This window comes from Eschrichtius robustus, chromosome 3, assembly GCF_028021215.1.
Source record: "Eschrichtius robustus isolate mEscRob2 chromosome 3, mEscRob2.pri, whole genome shotgun sequence".
NCBI classification, from domain to species: Eukaryota; Metazoa; Chordata; class Mammalia; order Artiodactyla; family Eschrichtiidae; genus Eschrichtius; species Eschrichtius robustus.
In genome coordinates this window covers 116,049,462-116,066,659 of record NC_090826.1, presented here as the reverse complement: position 1 = coordinate 116,066,659, position 17,198 = coordinate 116,049,462, and the positions used below count along the sequence as shown (strand labels likewise).

Sequence of the window (17,198 nt, the reverse complement as noted above, 5' to 3'; positions counted from 1 at the left end):
ATTGAGTTATTTGTAGTGAGGTGGATGGACCTGGAGTCTGTCATACAGAGTGAAGTAAGTCAGAAAGAGAAAAACAAATACTGTATGCTAACACATATATATGGAATCTAAGAAGAAGAAAAAAAAAAAAGGTCATGAAGAGCCTAGGGGCAAGACGGGAATAAAGACGCAGACCTACTAGAGAACGGACTTGAGGATACGGGGAGGGGGAAGGGTAAGCTGGGACAAAGTGAGAGAGTGGCATGGACAAATATACACTACCGAATGTAAAATAGATAGCTAGTGGGAAGCAGCCGCATAGCACAGGGAGATCAGCTCAGTGCTTTGTGACCACCTAGAGGGGTGGGATAGGGAGGGTGGGAGGGAGACGCAAAAGGGAGGAGATGATATATGCATAGCATAGCTGATTCACTTTGTTATAAAGCAGAAACTAACACACCATTGTAAAGCAATTATACTCCAAAAAAGATGTTAAAAAAAAAAAAAAAAAAGGCCATGCCATTCTTATTCCTAATCCGTGGATGTGATCTGCTTTTTTTTGTTTTTTTTTTGTTTTTTCTGGAAGCTTTAAGACTTGCTCTCTCCTTGGTGTTTTGTGATTTTAAAATAATGTGCTTTTATATATGTTGTACCCCCCCATTCAGCAAGCTAGATATTAGTTTTTTGATAACTTCCTTTTCTTTATTTTCTTGGTTCATTCTTGCTTGGGCATCTATTATATATAACCACGTTGAGCTGGTTAATATTCACCCAAGCATAAACCTCTACATTTCTTCTTTTCTCTCCCTTTTCTCCATTTCATTGTCTTCTAGGTATACACTGAAAAGGAACTCCTCAAATTTATCCTCTGCCACTCTATTAAATTTAATTTTTTTCTGCTATCACATTTAAAAGACATCTCTAAAAACTCTCCTATTAATTTCTTTGTTTTTTCACATTTGTTAGCATGATCTTTTTGTTTCATTGATACAATGCCTTCTATCTCTGATGACTCTCTCTCTCTCTCTCTCTCTCTCTATATATATATATATATATATAAATATGTAGTTTTCTTCTTCCTCATCCTTTGTTTCTTTTAAGTTCCTTTCTCTGCATGTTTTGTTCTTTTTCACATTAGGGGTTTTTCTGAACGTGATTCATGTCTGTTTACTCATATTTAAGAGTAAAAAGAGCACACATACACAAACTTAAAAAGTTACCTTTTTTTGTAAAAATGCTTAAGATTTGCTCTCTTAGCAAATTTCAAGTATACAATACAGTATTATTACCTATAGTCACCATGCTGTACATTAGATCCTTAAATCTTACTTATTGTTAAATATTTGTTGAATTAAAAAAAGTAGATAGATGAACTTTCTTCCAAGCATGCAAAAACAAGAGAATGATTGGCTGTCTGTGAGTGTGTGTGTACATGCATGTATGAGAGTGCATACATGTATGTGTATGTATATGTATGTATGTGTGTGTGTGTGTGTGTTTGGGTAATAAAAGCTAAACCTAAAGGTTGAAAAGAATATTATTCAGCTGAATTGCCAAAGCCAGAGATTGATGTTAATCTGCACACTCGAGTCCCTTGGTTATTGTAATTTCCTCTAATGCTGAATTCCACTGAATTTCCAAGCCAGTCGTGGCCATGGCATGAAGTAACTAGCTCACTCCTCAGAGGAGTCTAGAATTTGTCTTGCTGCCATAGAACCAGTAACACACATACTAACTGTGCTGACATTTCCTTCTCCCTTGCTATCTCTCCTCTCTAGCTGAACTGTCTTGGTTTGCACAACTGAGTGTCTGCCTCTGTTTCCATGTCATACATTTCATCCTCCTGAGAGTGAAATTCTGTAAACCTTAACTAGGTTGGCAAAGTTAAGGTTTTTTAACATTCCTTTGCTCCATCTATTAAAATACCAACTGCACAATATGAATTATGGAACATTGCTCTGAACTGTGTTTATTGATAACAGTAATCTGTGTGTTGTATACTGGAGTCTCAACCGAGAACCTTACTCCACATGAATTGATTATAAGAAAAGGGGCAGGAAAATGTTCTGAATTATGGCCATTCCTCCCATGTGTCCACTGCCCTCTGATCTCTGGAATGGGCTCTCCTGACCTCCCTAAAGTTCCTCTTTATGCATTACCTTAACACCAGCTCCATGCATCCACATAACAGCAACCTAAAACCTGTGACAGGAAACAGTGAACACCCACAGGTGTTTCTGGACCTCACTCCAGATCCTCTTTGCTTTTTCCTGACTTACTCCTACTTTGGTGAAGTTGTTCAAATGGTTTCATATCCAGACTTCAACTATCCCTTCCATGACTCTAGTTTGTATGAAAGTAATTGGCTTTCTTCTCTTTAGAAGACCTCGGATTATCTACGAACTTTAGCTGTTTTAGAACCCATTTGCAGTCATGATCTCACTCTACTTGCAGATCAGCTGGTGAGTAACCACTATAAGGTCTGCTGGCTGGTGCCATTTATTTGACATCTCAGGGCGTACGGTACTCCGGAAGGCATCCACTGTCCTCCACAGAAGTAACACCGTAGACCAAAAGGTTTATCAGGCCCCTCTTATTCCAGAGGTTCAGTGTTCTTCCAGAATTTGCAAGGTTTCGAAGCTGTCATGATATAAGCCCACTAACCACTTGTGTTTACCCATGACTAATGCAGAAAGCATGATGAGTAAACATGAAGTTAATCAGTGAGGTTAAGTAGCTAGTCATAGTCAAGAGGGCCACTAATGTCACATTTCTTTCTATATATCTGAGGAAGGATTCACATATTTGTAATGACCTTCTACTTCTGTCAAGCTCCAGGTGTGTCAGTCATTAACTGGGTGAATGTTTTAGGTACTATTTAAACCAATAGCTATTTTATAGAAAACTCACTCCCTTCCAGGAGTTTCAGTCAAAACACAATAGAGATAGATAGTTCTTCCAAGATCTCCTCTTGCCACTGCAACTCTGAGAACAGGAAGTAAGGGATAAGTGGCCAGATGGCTTACCTTACTTCTTGTATATTTGAGAGTCATTCAAGGGAATATAATGACCCTTTTCTAATGACCCTCATGTAAGTCTGCTGGATAACAAAGTTCTAATGTTGGAACTCTTTTCATCTACTGATATTTATAATAACAAAATTTTTGAGTGTAACTTTGCCATAATTATTCATTTTGATTCATTTTAAGATATTTACAGGAAATAAACCGTTTATTTTCTCTAACTAATGAAACTGAAAGCTAAGAACATTGGTGGGAGGAGTCTCAATACTGTTTCCTAACTTCCCTCTCTCTCCGGGAAAGCACAGTGTGAGGTAGTCAGCACTAAATCAAGTTTTTGTCTAGCCAGTGCCCTTTTTCCTTGTTGTCTTTCAAAATACTTCTTTTTCCTCTGCCCTTCAGGAGATTATAAAATTCTGCAGTTCAGTCTCTGTGAGCTTTACTGATTTATCGTCCTACTTAAGTAAAATAAGCAGTGATTCTTGCATTTCTAAAGAAAACCTCAAGGTCTGGACTACTGTGGAGGACATTTTCACTGAGGTAAGGCTGGTAGGGATTTCTCTAGAGAGCTGTGGGTACCTGATTGGTAGCCTCAAGATGAGAAGGGGAGCTTTAGTCATGAAAAATTTGGGGGGAAAGGTTTTATATCAACTATATTCAGAAAAGTGAAAACAGCAGTAGCTTGATTCTAATCCTTTACTGCCTAGGCAAATAATAGACATTTTATTCCACTACAACTGAAGCCTGAACAAAGGGAGATGCATTTTGACTATAGAAGATATTAAAATGTATTCCCAGGCAACTATCGGCATGAGCTATATTTAGAGAAAAGGTTTGGTTTCCTTCCCTGGAAGTTGCACAGGAAACTTGGTGGCTGTGATGGGGGCCTGGGTGAAAGTCAAGATAGGGGCGTGATAAAAGTATCATAAAATAACATTGAGTAAAAAAATACATCTGGATATAAAAGTGTATTGTATGGCATTGTCCTAATTTTAGAAACACACACACAGAGGAGAGCAGAGAAGTTTCAATTCCACAAGTACAGTTATACAAAACATGGCTTCTTTACCTCTCTTAAGACAGTTTACTTTTTCTTTTAGACGCCATTTTACACCAGCTGCCAGTGTTGTTATTTCAGTTTCTTTTAGGATTACTTTCTGCCTTCCTGAAAATTAATACTTTTTTTTTTCTGGTGGCAAGGCATAGGAGAGAGGCAGAGAGAGGCAATTACAAATAGATTTCTATTGTCTACTTTTAGAATTGTTTAAAGACTTTCTGTATGGCCTGATACAGTAATATTTTATATGTGCTTGACTAGAATATAAGATTTTTAATATTCATTTCAGAATCTTATGTATGTTAGATAAATGCTGTTAATTACACTTATTATATTTACTTTCAGTAGGCAAATACACAATTAAAACTGTTGTATTTCCCTAGGAGTTGGACGTTTTATCATTGTGTTGTGCTCTGATGATACTTATCTTCAGACCTATTTGAAACCACAGTAATATAGATAAACTGGTTTTCTTTTACTTACTCTTTGCATGATAAATATTTTTCTTTTATTTTTCCACTTTTAAGTGATCTTTTATTAACAATACATTGGCAGATTTCTTAAATCCAAGTCGACCAATTTGTCACTTAAGCTTAACCGGTTAGACCCTTTATGTTGATAATTAACATATATTGTCTTGTATCTGCTTTCTTCATTTCAATTTATGATACTTCTATATTCTCCTTTTTTGATTTGTTTTTGTTTTTTACTTATACCCCTATCTGACTTACCATTTAAGACAAATACATTAATGAACTGTCATATTCTTTGTCCTCCCTCTCTCCCTCCACCACGTTGATATGCTTCCTGCTTCTCTTCTCTTCAGTCAGGGCTTTATTTTTTTTTTTTAAGGCATAGACACACCTAATCACGTTAAGTTTTCACTCTTACTTACCTTTCAGCTTACAGTTTTTCTTGACTTTATATATTAATTTTTACTGACTATTACTTCCAATAGATGTTTCCATATGGGTCTTTGTCTGCCAAAACTACCAATGCCTTGAATACAATAGTGTTTGAGGCCCTCATATTTAAGTATCATTTGGACTAGATTAAAAATTCTACTCTAAAAATTATTTTTCCCTCAAGATAGATGGCGAGTACCTCTTCTCTTACCCCTGGGACTAGATATGTTGTGAAATTCACAATCTGGAAACTTCAGAAAGGCTATTTAAAGAATCTAATTTATTATCTGGGGAGAGGGAGCTAAGGTCTGCATTTTATATTTTTTTCTTCCAGTTTTATTGAGACATAATTGACATATGGCACTGTATGAATTTAAGGTGTGCAGCATAGTGATTTGATTTATATCCATCATGAAGTGATAAGCATAATAAGTTTAGTGAACATCCATCATCTTATATAGATACAAAATTACAGAAGTACAAAAAAATTTTCTTTTTCTTATGAAGAGAACTCTTAGGATATACTCTCATAATAACTTTCATATATAACATACAGCAGTGGTAATTATATTTATCATGTTGTGCATTACATCCCTAGTACCTATTTATCTTATAACTGAAAGTTTTCACCTTTTTCCTGACTTCATCCAATTCCCTTTCTCTTCTTGGATTACTACAAATCTAATTTCTTTTCTATGAGTTTGTTTGTTTGTTTTTGCAGTATAACTGACCTACAACATTGTGGTAGTTCCTGTTATGTAACATAGTGTTCCATTCTTTCTTTGTTATTTTTTAAAACATCTTTATTGGAGTATAATTGCTTTACAACGGTGTGTTAGTTTCTGCTTTATAACAGAGTGAATCAGTTATACATATACATATATCCCCATATCTCCTCCCTCTTGCATCTCCCTCCCACCCTCCCTATCCCACCCCTCTAAGCGGTCACAAAGCACCGAGCTGATCTCCCTGTGCTATGCGGCTGCTTCCCACTAACTATCTATTTTACATTTGGTAGTGTATATATGTCCTTGCCACTCTCTCAGTTCATCCCAGCTTACCCTTACCCCTCCCCGTGTCCTCAAGTCCATTCTCTATGTCTGCGTCTTTATTCCTGTCCTGCCCCTAGGTTCATCAGAACCTTTTTTTTTTTTTTTTTTAGATTCCATATATATGTGTTAGCATACAGTATTTATTTTTCGCTTTCTGACTTACTTCACTCTGTATGACGGTCTCTAGCTCCATCCACATCACAACAAATAACTCAACTTCGTTTCTTTTTATGACTGAGTAATATTCCATTGTATATATGTGCCACATCTTCTTTATCCATTCATCTGATGATGGACACTTAGGTTGCTTCCATGTCCTGGCTATTGTAAATAGAACTTCAATGAACATTGTGGTACATGACTCTTTTTGAATTATGTTTTTTTCAGGGTATATGCCCAGTACTGGGATTGCTGAGTCATATGGTAGTTCTATTTTTAGTTTTTTAAGGAACTTCCACACTGGGCTCCATAGTGGTTGTATCAACTTACATTCCCACCAACAGTGCAAGAGGTTCCCTCTTCTCCACACCCGCTCCAGCATTTATTATTTGTAGATTTTTGATGATGGCCATTCTGACTGGTGTGAGGTGATACCTCATTGTAGTTTTTATTTGCATTTCTCTAATGATTAATGATGTTGAGCATTCTTTCATGTGTTTGTTGGCAATCTGTATATCTTCTTTGGAGAAATGTCTATTTAGGTCTTCTGCCCATTTTTGGATTGGGTTGTTTGTTTTTTTGATATTGAGCTGCATGAGCTGCTTGTAAATCTTGGAGATTAATCCTTTGTCAGTTGCTTCATTTGCAAATATTTTCTCCCATTCTGAGGGTTGTCTTTTGATCTTGTTTATGGTTTCCTTTGCTGTGCAAAAGCTTTTAAGTTTCATTAGGTCCCATTTGTTTATTTTTGTTTTTATATCCATTTCTCTAGGAGGTGGGTCAAAAAGGATCTTGCTGTGATCTGTGTCATAGAGTGTTCTGCCTATGTTTTCCTCTAAGAATTTGATACTGTCTGGCCTTACATTTAGGTCTTTAATCCATTTGGAGTTTATTTTTGTGTATGGTGTTAGGTAGTGTTCTAATTTCATTCTTTTACATGTAGCTGTCCAGTTTTCCCACCACTACTTATTGAGGAAGCTGTCTTTTCTCCATTGTATATTCTTGCACCTTTATCAAAAATAAGTTGACCATATGTGTGTGGGTTTATCTCTGGGCTTTCTATCCAGTTCCATTTACCTATATTTCTGTTTTTGTGCCACTACCATGCTATCTTGATTACTGAAGCTTTGTAGTATAGTCTGAAGTCCTGGAGCCTGATTCCTCCAGCTCTGTTTTTCTTTCTCAAGATTGCTTTGGCTATTCGAGGTCTTTTGTGTTTCCATAGAAATTGTGAAAATTTTTGTTCTAGTTCTGTGAAAAATGCCATTGGTAGTTTGATACGGATTGCATTGAATCTGTAGATTGCTTTGGGTAGTAGAGTCATTTTCACAGTGTTGATTCTTACATTCCAAGAGCATGGTATATCTCTCCATCTGTTTGTATCATCTTTAATTTCTTTCATTACTGTCTTATAGTTTTCTGCATACAGGTCTTTTGTCTCCTTAGGTAGGTTTATTCCTAAGTATTTTATTCTTTTTGTTGCAGTGGTAAATGGGAGTGTTTCCTTAATTTCTCTTTCAGATTTTTCATCATTAGTGTATAGGAATGCAAGAGATTTCTGTGCATTAATTTTGTATCCTGCTACTTTACCAAATTCATTGATTAGCTCTAGTAGTTTTCTGGTAGCATCTTTAGGATTCTCTATGTATAGTATCATGTCATCTGCAAACAGTGACAGCTTTACTTCTTCTTTTCCGATTTGGATTCCTTTTATTTCTTTTTCTTCTCTGATTGCTGTGGCTAAAACTTCGAAAACTATGTTGAATAATACTGGTGAGAGTGGGAAATCTTGTCTTGTTCCTGATCTTAGTGGAAATGTTTTCAGTTTTTCACCATTGAGAATGATGTTGGCTGTGAATTTGTCATATATAGCTTTTATTATGTTGAGGTAAGTTCCCTCTGTGCCTACTTTCTGGAGGGTTTTTATCATAAATGGGTGTTGAATTTTCTCGAAAGCTTTTTCTGCATCTATTGAGATGATCATATGGTTTTTATTCTTCAGTTTGTTAATATGGTGTTAATATGGTGTATCACATTGATTGATTTGCGTATATTGAAGAATCCTTGCATTCATGGAATAAACCCCACTTGATCATGGTGTAGGATCCTTTTAATGTGCTGTTGGATTCTGTTTGCTAGTATTTTGTTGAGGATTTTTGCATCTATGTTCATCAGTGTTATTCGCCTGTAGTTTTCTTTCTTTGTGACATCTTTGTCTGGTTTTGGTATCTGGGTGATGGTGGTCTCGTTGAATGAGTTTGGGAGTGTTTCTCCCTCTGCTATATTTTGGAAGAGTTTGTGATGGATAGGTGTTAGCTTTTCTGTAAATGTTTGATAGAATTCGCCTGTGAAGCCATCTGGTCCTGGGCATTTGTTTGTTGGAAGATTTTTAATCACAATCTCAATTTCATTGCTTGTGATTGGTCTGTTTATATTTTCTATTTCTTCCTGGTTCAGTCTCAGAAGGTTGTGGTTTTCTAAGAATTTGTCCATGTCCCAGGTTGTCCACTTTATTGGCATATAGTTGCTTGTAGTAATCTGTCATGATCCTTTGTATTTCTGCAGTGTCAGTTGTTACCTCTCTTTTTTCATTTGTAATTCTATTGATTTGAGTCTTCTCCCTCTTTTTCTTTATGAGTCTGGCTAATTGTTTATCAATTTTGTTTATCTTCTCAAAGAACAAGCTTTTAATTTTATTGAGTTTTGCTATTGTTCCTTCATTTCTATTTCACTTATTTCTTCTCTGATCTTTATGATTTCTTTCCTTCTGCTAACTTTGGGTTTTTTTTGTTCTTCTTTCTCTAATTGCTTTAGGTTTAAGGTTAGATTGTTTATTTGAGACGTTTCTTGTTTCTTGAGGTAAGATTGTATTGCTATAAACTTCCCTCTTAGAACTGCTTTTGCTGCATCCCATAGGTTTTGCGTCATTGTGTTTTCATTGTCATTTGTTTCTAGGTATTTTCGATTTCCTCTTTGATTTCTTCAGTGATCTCTTGGTTATTAAGTAATATATTGTTTAGCCTCCATGTGTTTGTATTTTTTACAGATTTTTTTCCTGTAATTGATATCTAGTCTCATAGCATTGTGGTCGGAAACGGTACTTGATATGACTTCAATTTTCTTAAATTTATCAAGGCTTGATTTGGGACCCAAGATATCATCTATCTTGGAGAATGTTCCATGAGCACTTGAGAAGAAAGTGTATTCTGTTGTTTTGGGGTGGAATGTCCTATAAATATCAATTAAGTCCATCTTTTTTAATGTATCATTTAAAGCTTGTGATTTCTTATTTATTTTCATTTTGCATATCTGTCCATTGGTGCAAGTGGTGTTAAAGTCCCCTACTATGATTGTGTTACTGTCGATTTCCCCTTTTATGGCTGTTAGCATTTGTCTTATGTATTGAGGTGCTCCTATGTTGGGTGCATAAATATTTACAATTGTTATATCTTCTTCTTGGATTGATCCCTTGATCATTATGTAGTGTCCTTCTTTGTCTCTTGTAATAGTCTTTATTTTAAAGTCTATTTTGTCTGATATGAGAATTGCTATTCCAGCTTTCTTTTGATTTCCATTTGCATGCAATATCTTTTTCCATCCCTTCACTTTCAGTCTTTATGTGTCCCTAGGTCTGAAGTTGGTCTCTCGTAGACAACAGATATACGTTCTTGCTGTTATATCCATTCAGCCAGTGTATGTCTTTTGGTTGGAGCATTTAATCCATTTACATTTAAGGTAATTATTGATATGTATGTTCCTATTACCATTTTCTTAATTGTTTTGGGTTTGTTATTGTAGGTCTTTTCCTTCTCTTGTGTTTACTGCCAAGAGAAGTTCCTTTAGCATTTGTTGCTAAAAGCTGGCTTTTTTGTGCTGAATTCTCTTAGGTTTTGCTTGTCTGTAAAAGTTTTAATTTCTCCATCGAATCTGAATGAGATCCTTGCTGGGTAAAGTAATCTTGGTTCTAGGTTTTTCCCTTTCATCACTTTAATTATGTCCTGCCACTCCCTCCTGGCTTGCAGAGTTTCTGCTGAAAGATCAGCTGTTCACCTTATGGGGATTCCCTTGTATGTTATTTGTTGTTTTTCCCTTGATGCTTTTAATATTTTTCTTTGTATTTAATTTTTGATAGTTTGATTAATATGTGTCTTGACGTGTTTCTCCTCGGATTTATCCTGTATGGGAGTCTCTGCACTTTCTGGACTTGAATGACTATTTCCTTTTCCATATTAGGGAAGTTTTCAACTATAATCTCTTCAAATATTTTCTCAGTCCCTTTCTTTTTCTCTCCTTCTTCTGGGACCCCTATAATTCGAATGTTGGTGTGTTTAATGTTGTCTCAGAGGTCTCTGAGACTGTCCTCAATTCTTTTCATTCTTTTTTCTTTATTCTGCTCTGTTGTTGTTATTTCCACTATTTTATCTTCCAGGTCACTTATCCATTCTTCTGCCTCAGTTATGGTGCCGTTGATTACTTCTAGAGAATTTTCAATTTCATTTATTGTGTTGTTCATCATTGTTTGTTTGCTCTTTAGTTCTTCTGGGTCCTTGTTAAACATTTCTTGTATTTTCTCTATTCTATTTCCAAGATTTTGGATCATCTTTACTATCATTACTCTGAATTATTTTTTAGGTAGACTGCCTATTTCCTCTTCATTTTTTTAGCCTGTGGGGTTTTACCTTACTCTTTTGTCTGCTGTGTGTTTCTCTGTCTTCTCATTTTGCTTAACCTTACTGTGTTTGGGGTCTCCTTTTCACAGGCTGCAGGTTCATAGTTCCTGTTGTTTTTGGTGTCTGCCCCCAGTGGCTAAGGTTGGTTCAGTGGGTTGTGTAGCCTTCCTGGTGGAGGGGAGTAGTGCCTGTGTTCTGGTGGATGAGGCTGGATCTTGTCTTTCTGGTGGGCAGGTCCGTGTCCGGTGGTGTGTTTGGGGGTGTCTGTGACCGTATTATGATTTTTGGCAGCCTCTCTGCTAATGGGTGGGTTTGTGTTCCTGTCTTGCTAGTTGTTTGTCATATGGTGTCCAGCACTGTAGCCTGCTGGTCATTGAGTGGAGCTGGGCCTTAGCGTTGAGATGCAGATGTCTGGGAGAACTTTCGCCATTTGATATTACATGGAGCTGGGAAGTTTCTGGTGGACCAATGTCTTGAACTCAGCTCTCCCAACTCAGAGGCACAGGCCTGACACCTGGCTGGAGCACCGAGACCTTGTCAGCCACACAGGTCAGGAGAAAAGGAAGAAAAAAAGAAAGAAAATAAATCAAGTTATTAAAATAAAAAATAATTATTAAAAATAAAAAAATTAAAAAGTAAGAAAAAAGGAAACAAAGAAGAAAAATAAGAAAGAAAGAAAGAGGAGAGCAACCAAACCAAAAAACAAATCCACCAATGATAACAAGCACTAGAAACTATACTAAAAACAAAACAAAACAAAACAAAAAACGGATGGACAGAAACCTAGGACACATGGTAAAAGCAAAGCTATACAAACAAAATCACACACAGAAGCATACACATACACACTCACAAAAAGAGAAAAAGGAAAAAATATATATATATTGCTGCTGCCAAAGTCCACCACCTCAATTTTGGGATCATTCGTTTTCTTTTCAGGTATTCCAGAGATGCAGCGTACATCAGGTTGTTTGTGGAGATTTAATCCGCTGCTCCTGAAGCTGCTGGGAGAAATTTCCTTTTCCCTTCTTTGTTTTCACAGCTCCTGGGGTTCAGCTTTGGATTTGGCCCCGCCTCTGAGTGTAGGTCTCCCAAGGACGTCTGTTCTCACCCAGACAGGATGGGGTTAAAGTAGCAGCTGATTAGGGGGATCTGGCTCACTGAGGCTGGGGAGAGGGAGGGGTATGGAATGCAGGGTGAGCCTTCAGCAGCAGAGGCCAGCATGATGTTGTAACAGTCTGAGGCGCACCGTTTGTTCTCCCGGGGAAGTTGTGCCTAGATCACGGGACCCTGGCAGTGGCGGGCTGCATAGGCTCCTGGGAGGGGAGGTGTGGATAGTGACCTCTGCTTGCACACAGCCTTCTTGGTGGCTGCAGCAGCAGCTTTAGCATATCATGCCCGTCTCTTGGCGTCTGTGCTGTAGCTGCAGCTTGCACCCCGTCTCTGGAGCTCATTTAGGTGGTGCTCTGAATCCCCTCTCCTCGTGCACCCCAAAACAATGGTCTCTTCCCTCTTAGGCAGCTCCAGACTTTTTTCCAGACTCCTTCCCAGCTAGCTGTGGCTCACTAGCTCCCTTCAGGCTGTGTTCATGCAGCCAAACCCAGTCCTCTCCCTGGGATCTGACCTCCGAAGCCCGAGCCTCAGCTCCCAGTCCCCACCCGTCCCGGCGGATGAGCAGAGAAGCCTCTCGGTCTGGTGAGTGCTGGTCGGCACCGATTCTCTGTTCAGGAATCTCTCTGCTTTGCCCTCTGCACCCCTGTTGCTGCGCTCTCCTCCATGGCTCCGAAGCTTCCCCCCACCACGCCCTGTCTCAGCCAGTGAAGGGGCTTCCTAGTGTGTGGAAACTTTTCCTTCTTCACAGCTCCCTCCCACTGGTGCAGGTCCTGTCCCTATTCTTTTGCCTCTGTTTTTTTCTTTTTTCTTTTGCCCTAGCCAGGTACGTGGGGAGTTTCTTGCCTTTTGGGAGGTTTGAGGTCTTCTGCCAGCATTCAGTAGGTGTTCTGTAGGAGTTGTTCCACATGTAGATGTATTTCTGATGTATTTGTGGGGAGGAAGGTGATCTCCACATCTTACTATTCCGCTCTCTTGAAGGTCTCATGATTCGCTATTTCTATACATTTCAAATCAATCACCACAATAAGTCTAGTTATGATTGTCACTATACAAAGATATTACATACTTATTGACTATATTCCTCACTGTACATTTCATACACATGACTCATTTATTTTGCAACTGGAAGTTTGTACCTCTTAATCTCCTTAACATTTCTTTGCCCCCCACCCCCTCCCTCTGGAGAACACCCATTTGTTCTCTGTACCTGTAACTCTGTTTATGTTTTGATATGTTTGTTCGTTTGTTTTGTGTTTTTAGATTCCACATATAAATGAAATCATACAATGTTTGTCTTTCTCTGTCTGACTTATTTCACTTAGCATAATACCCTCTAGGTCCATCCATGTTGTTGCAAATGGCAAGATTTTATTATTTTTTATGCCTGAGTAATAACCCGTCATATATATTTACCACGTCTTCTTTATCCATTCATCTACTGAGGAGCATTTAAGTTGTTTTCATATCTTGGTTATTGCAAATAGTGCTGACGTGAACATTGCAGTGCATATATCTTTTCTAATAGTGTTTTTGTTTTCTTTGGATAGACACTCAAGAGTGTATCTTGAGTATCTGGATCATATGGTAGTTTTATTCCTAATTTTTTGCAAATCTCCATGTTGTTTTCCATAGTGGCTGCACCAGTTTACATTCCCACCAACAGAGCATGAGAGTTCTCTTTTCTCCATATCCTCACAAACACTTGTTATTTGTCATCTTTTTGATATAATAACCATTCTGACAGGTTAGTGATGTTAAACATCTTTTCATGAGCCTGTTGGCCATCTGTATGTCTTCCTTGTAAAAATGTCCCTTCAGATCCTCTGCTGATTTTTAAATTGGGTTGTTTGTTTGTTTGATGTTGACTTGTATGAATTCTTTGTATATTTTGGATATCAACCCATTGTCAGATATATTGTTTACAAATATAGTCTCCCATTCAGTAGGTGGCCTTTTGGTTTTGTTGATAGTTCCCTTTGCTGTGCAAAAGATTTTTAGTTTGATGTAGTCCCATCTATTTAGTTTTGCTTTTGTTTCTCTTACCTGAGAAGATATATCCAAAAAAATATAATGAAGACTGATGTCAAGGTGTGTACTGCCTATGTTTTCTTCTAGAAGTTTTATGGTTTCAGGTCTTACATTTAAGTCTTTAATTTGTTTTGAATTTATTTTTGTATGGTGTGAGAGAGTAGACCAGTTTGATTCTTTTGCATGTAGCTGTCCAGTTTTCCCAACACCATTTGTTGAAGAGGCTGTCTTTTATGCATTGTATATTCTTCCCACCTTTGTCAGATTAATTGCCCATAAAGTGTGGCTTTATTTCTGGGATCTATTCTGTTCTGTTGATCTATATATCTGTTTTTGTTCCATTACTATACTGTTTTGATTACTGTAGCTTTGTAGTATAGTTTGAAATCAGGGAGCATGGTACCTCCAGCTTTGTTCTTCTTTCTCAAAATTGTTTTGGCTGTTTGAGGTCTTTTGTGTTTCCATACAAATTTTAGATTTTTTTGTTCTAGTTCTGTGAAAAATGCCATTGGTAATTTGATAGGGATTGCATTGTATCTGTAGAGTGCTTTGGGTAGTTTAGTCATTTTAATAATATTAATTCGTTCAATCCATGAACATTATATCTTTCCATTTTTTTGTGTTGTCTTCAATTTCTTTCATCAGTGTCTTATAGTTTTCCAAATACAGGTCTTCTACCTCCTTAGTCAGATTTATTCCTAAGCATTTTGTTCTTTTTGATGTGATTATAAATGGTATTGTTTTCTTAATTTCTGTTTTTGATAGTTCATTGTTAGTGTATAGAAATGCAACAGATTTCTATATATTAACTTCATATCCTGCAACTTAAGTGAATTCATTGATGAGTTTTAGTAGGTTTTTTTTGTGGTGTCTTTAGGATTTTCTATGTATAGTATCACTTCATCTGCAAACAGTAAAAGTTTTAATTTTTCCTTTAAAATTTGGATTCCTTTTATTTTTCTTTGTTTCTAGTTTGGCTGCTGTGACTAGGACTTCTAATACTATGTTAAATAAAAGTGGTGAGAGTGGGCATCCTTGTCTTGTTCATATATATATGATTATTTTAAATTGCTGACCTCTTAAGTTTAAACACATTTTAACAACACTGCATTTCCTCCCCCCTTTCCATGTTTATAATTTTGACATCATATTCACATCTTTTTGTTTTGTGTATCCCTTAGCAACTTATTGCAGATATAGATGATTTTACAACTTTTGTCTTTTAACCTTCCTACTAGCTTTATACATGGCTAATATATTACCTTTACTGTATATTTGCCTTTACCAATGAGATTTTTTCCTTTTATGTTTCATGTTTCTTTTCTTTTTACTTGGAAAAGTCCCTTTAACATTTCTTTTAAAGCCAGTTTGCTGGTGCTGAACTCTTTTAGCTTTTGCTTGCCTGTAAAACTTTTAATCTCTCCATAAAATCTGAATGAAAGACTTCCTGGCAAGAGTATTCTTGGTTGTAGATTATTCTTTTTCATCACTTTAAACATATCATGCCACTCCCTTCTGGTCTGCAGAGTTTCTGCTGAAAAGTCAGCTGATAGCCTTATGGGAGTTCCCTTGTATGAAACTTGTTGCTTTTCCCTTGCTGATTTTAATATTTTCTCCTTATCTTTAATTTTTGCCATCTTAATTACAGTGTGTCTTGGTGTGGTCCTCTTTGGGTTGATCCTGTTAGGGACTCACTGTGCTTCCTGTCTGTTTCCTTACCCAGGCTAAGGAAGTTTTCAGCTATTATGTCTTCAAATATGTTCTCTGCCCCTTTTTCTCTCTCTTCTCCTTCTGGGACCCTCCTATGATATGATGAATGATAACATGTTTGATGTTGTCCCAGAGTTCTCTTAAACTGTCCTCATTTCTTTCTTTTTTTTTTTTTTTTTGTTCAGCTTCAGAGATTTCCATTATTCTGTCTTCCGGCTCGCTGATCTGTTCTACTGTATCATTAGCTCTACTGTTGATTCCTTCTGGTTTATTTTTCATTTCAGTTATTTTATTCTTCCTCTCTGTTTGTTTCGTCTTTATATTTTCTAATTTTTTGTTTAAAACTTCTAACTTTTCACTCTGTTCATCCAATCTTCTCCTGAGTTCTTTGAGCATCTTTATGGTCACCTCTGTGAACTATTTATTGGGTAGGTTGCCTACCTCCACTTCACTAAGTTGTTCTTCTGAGGTTTTATCTTGTTCCTTCATTTGGAACATATTCCTCTTTAGCTTCATTTTGCCTAATTTCTTGTTTTATTTCTGTGTATTTGGTACATTGGTTATGTTTCCCGACCTTGGAGAAGTAGTCTTTTGTAGATGTCCTATTTGTCCCAGCAGTGCACTAACTACCTTCTGGTCACCAGAGCAATATGCTCTAGGGCTGCAGTCCCCAACTTTTTGGCACCAGAGACCAGTTTCATGGAAGACAATTTTTCCACAGACCAGGGTGGGGGGAATGGTTTCAGGATGATTCAAGCGCATTACATTTATTATGCTCTTTATTTCTATTATTATTACAATGTGATATATAATGAAATAATTATACAACTCACCATAATGCAGAATCAGTGGGAGCCCTGAGCAGTTTTCCTGCAACTAGATGGTCCCATCTGGGGATGATGGGAGACAGTGACAGCTGAAGTGTGTTGCTCATGTCCAGTCTACTCTGTAATCTCGTTTTGGTTGCTGACACTGCAGAAAACCCTGCTTCACAAAGATAGGATGTTGGAAATGGAAGCAGGCTTTTCAGTGCTTTTGTGGCAATTTAAGGATATTCCACCTTGACTTTAATCCAGAATGTATGGAGATTTGAAGTGGTCTCAAACATACTTTTAAGGCCACTGTCATTTGCAGTCTCAAGCAGTTGATCCTCTTCTAGCATGGACAAAGTAGATTCACCTGGCTTATTCACAAATGAGTTGTAGATCCATTCCTTCCCAGTTCGGGGGTCTTTTGTGGTTGGGAAGTAATGCTCAAACTCTCTTGAAAGCTGAGATAGGTGATCATGCACCAGGTGGGAGAAAGAAGGCCCTGGCTCACTCTCTCAAAATCTCTGCTAATGTTTGAAACATATCAAACATCCCAATGTTCACTCGTCACCCCCCTAATTCCAGTTTGGCTTTGAATGAAGTCACTTTATCTACTGACTTGAACACAGTTGTAGTTCTCCCCTTAAGTGACAGATCGAGTTTGTTGAGCAGGTTGAATACGTCACACAAGTAAGC

General features: G+C 37.2%; 1 protein-coding gene across 2 annotated transcripts in view; it reads left to right on the top strand.

Annotated features, from left to right (window-relative positions):
• Window positions 1-3,299: 3,299 nt before the first annotated feature.
• LOC137762755 (interferon-activable protein 203-like) overlaps window positions 3,300-17,198 on the top strand; it is a 51,077-nt gene continuing 37,178 nt past the window's right edge. For both annotated transcript variants that reach the window (XM_068541087.1, XM_068541086.1), the window contains exon 1: window positions 3,300-3,539. The gene's annotated coding sequence lies outside the window, so the exon portion shown is untranslated. The remainder of the gene's footprint in view (window positions 3,540-17,198) is intronic.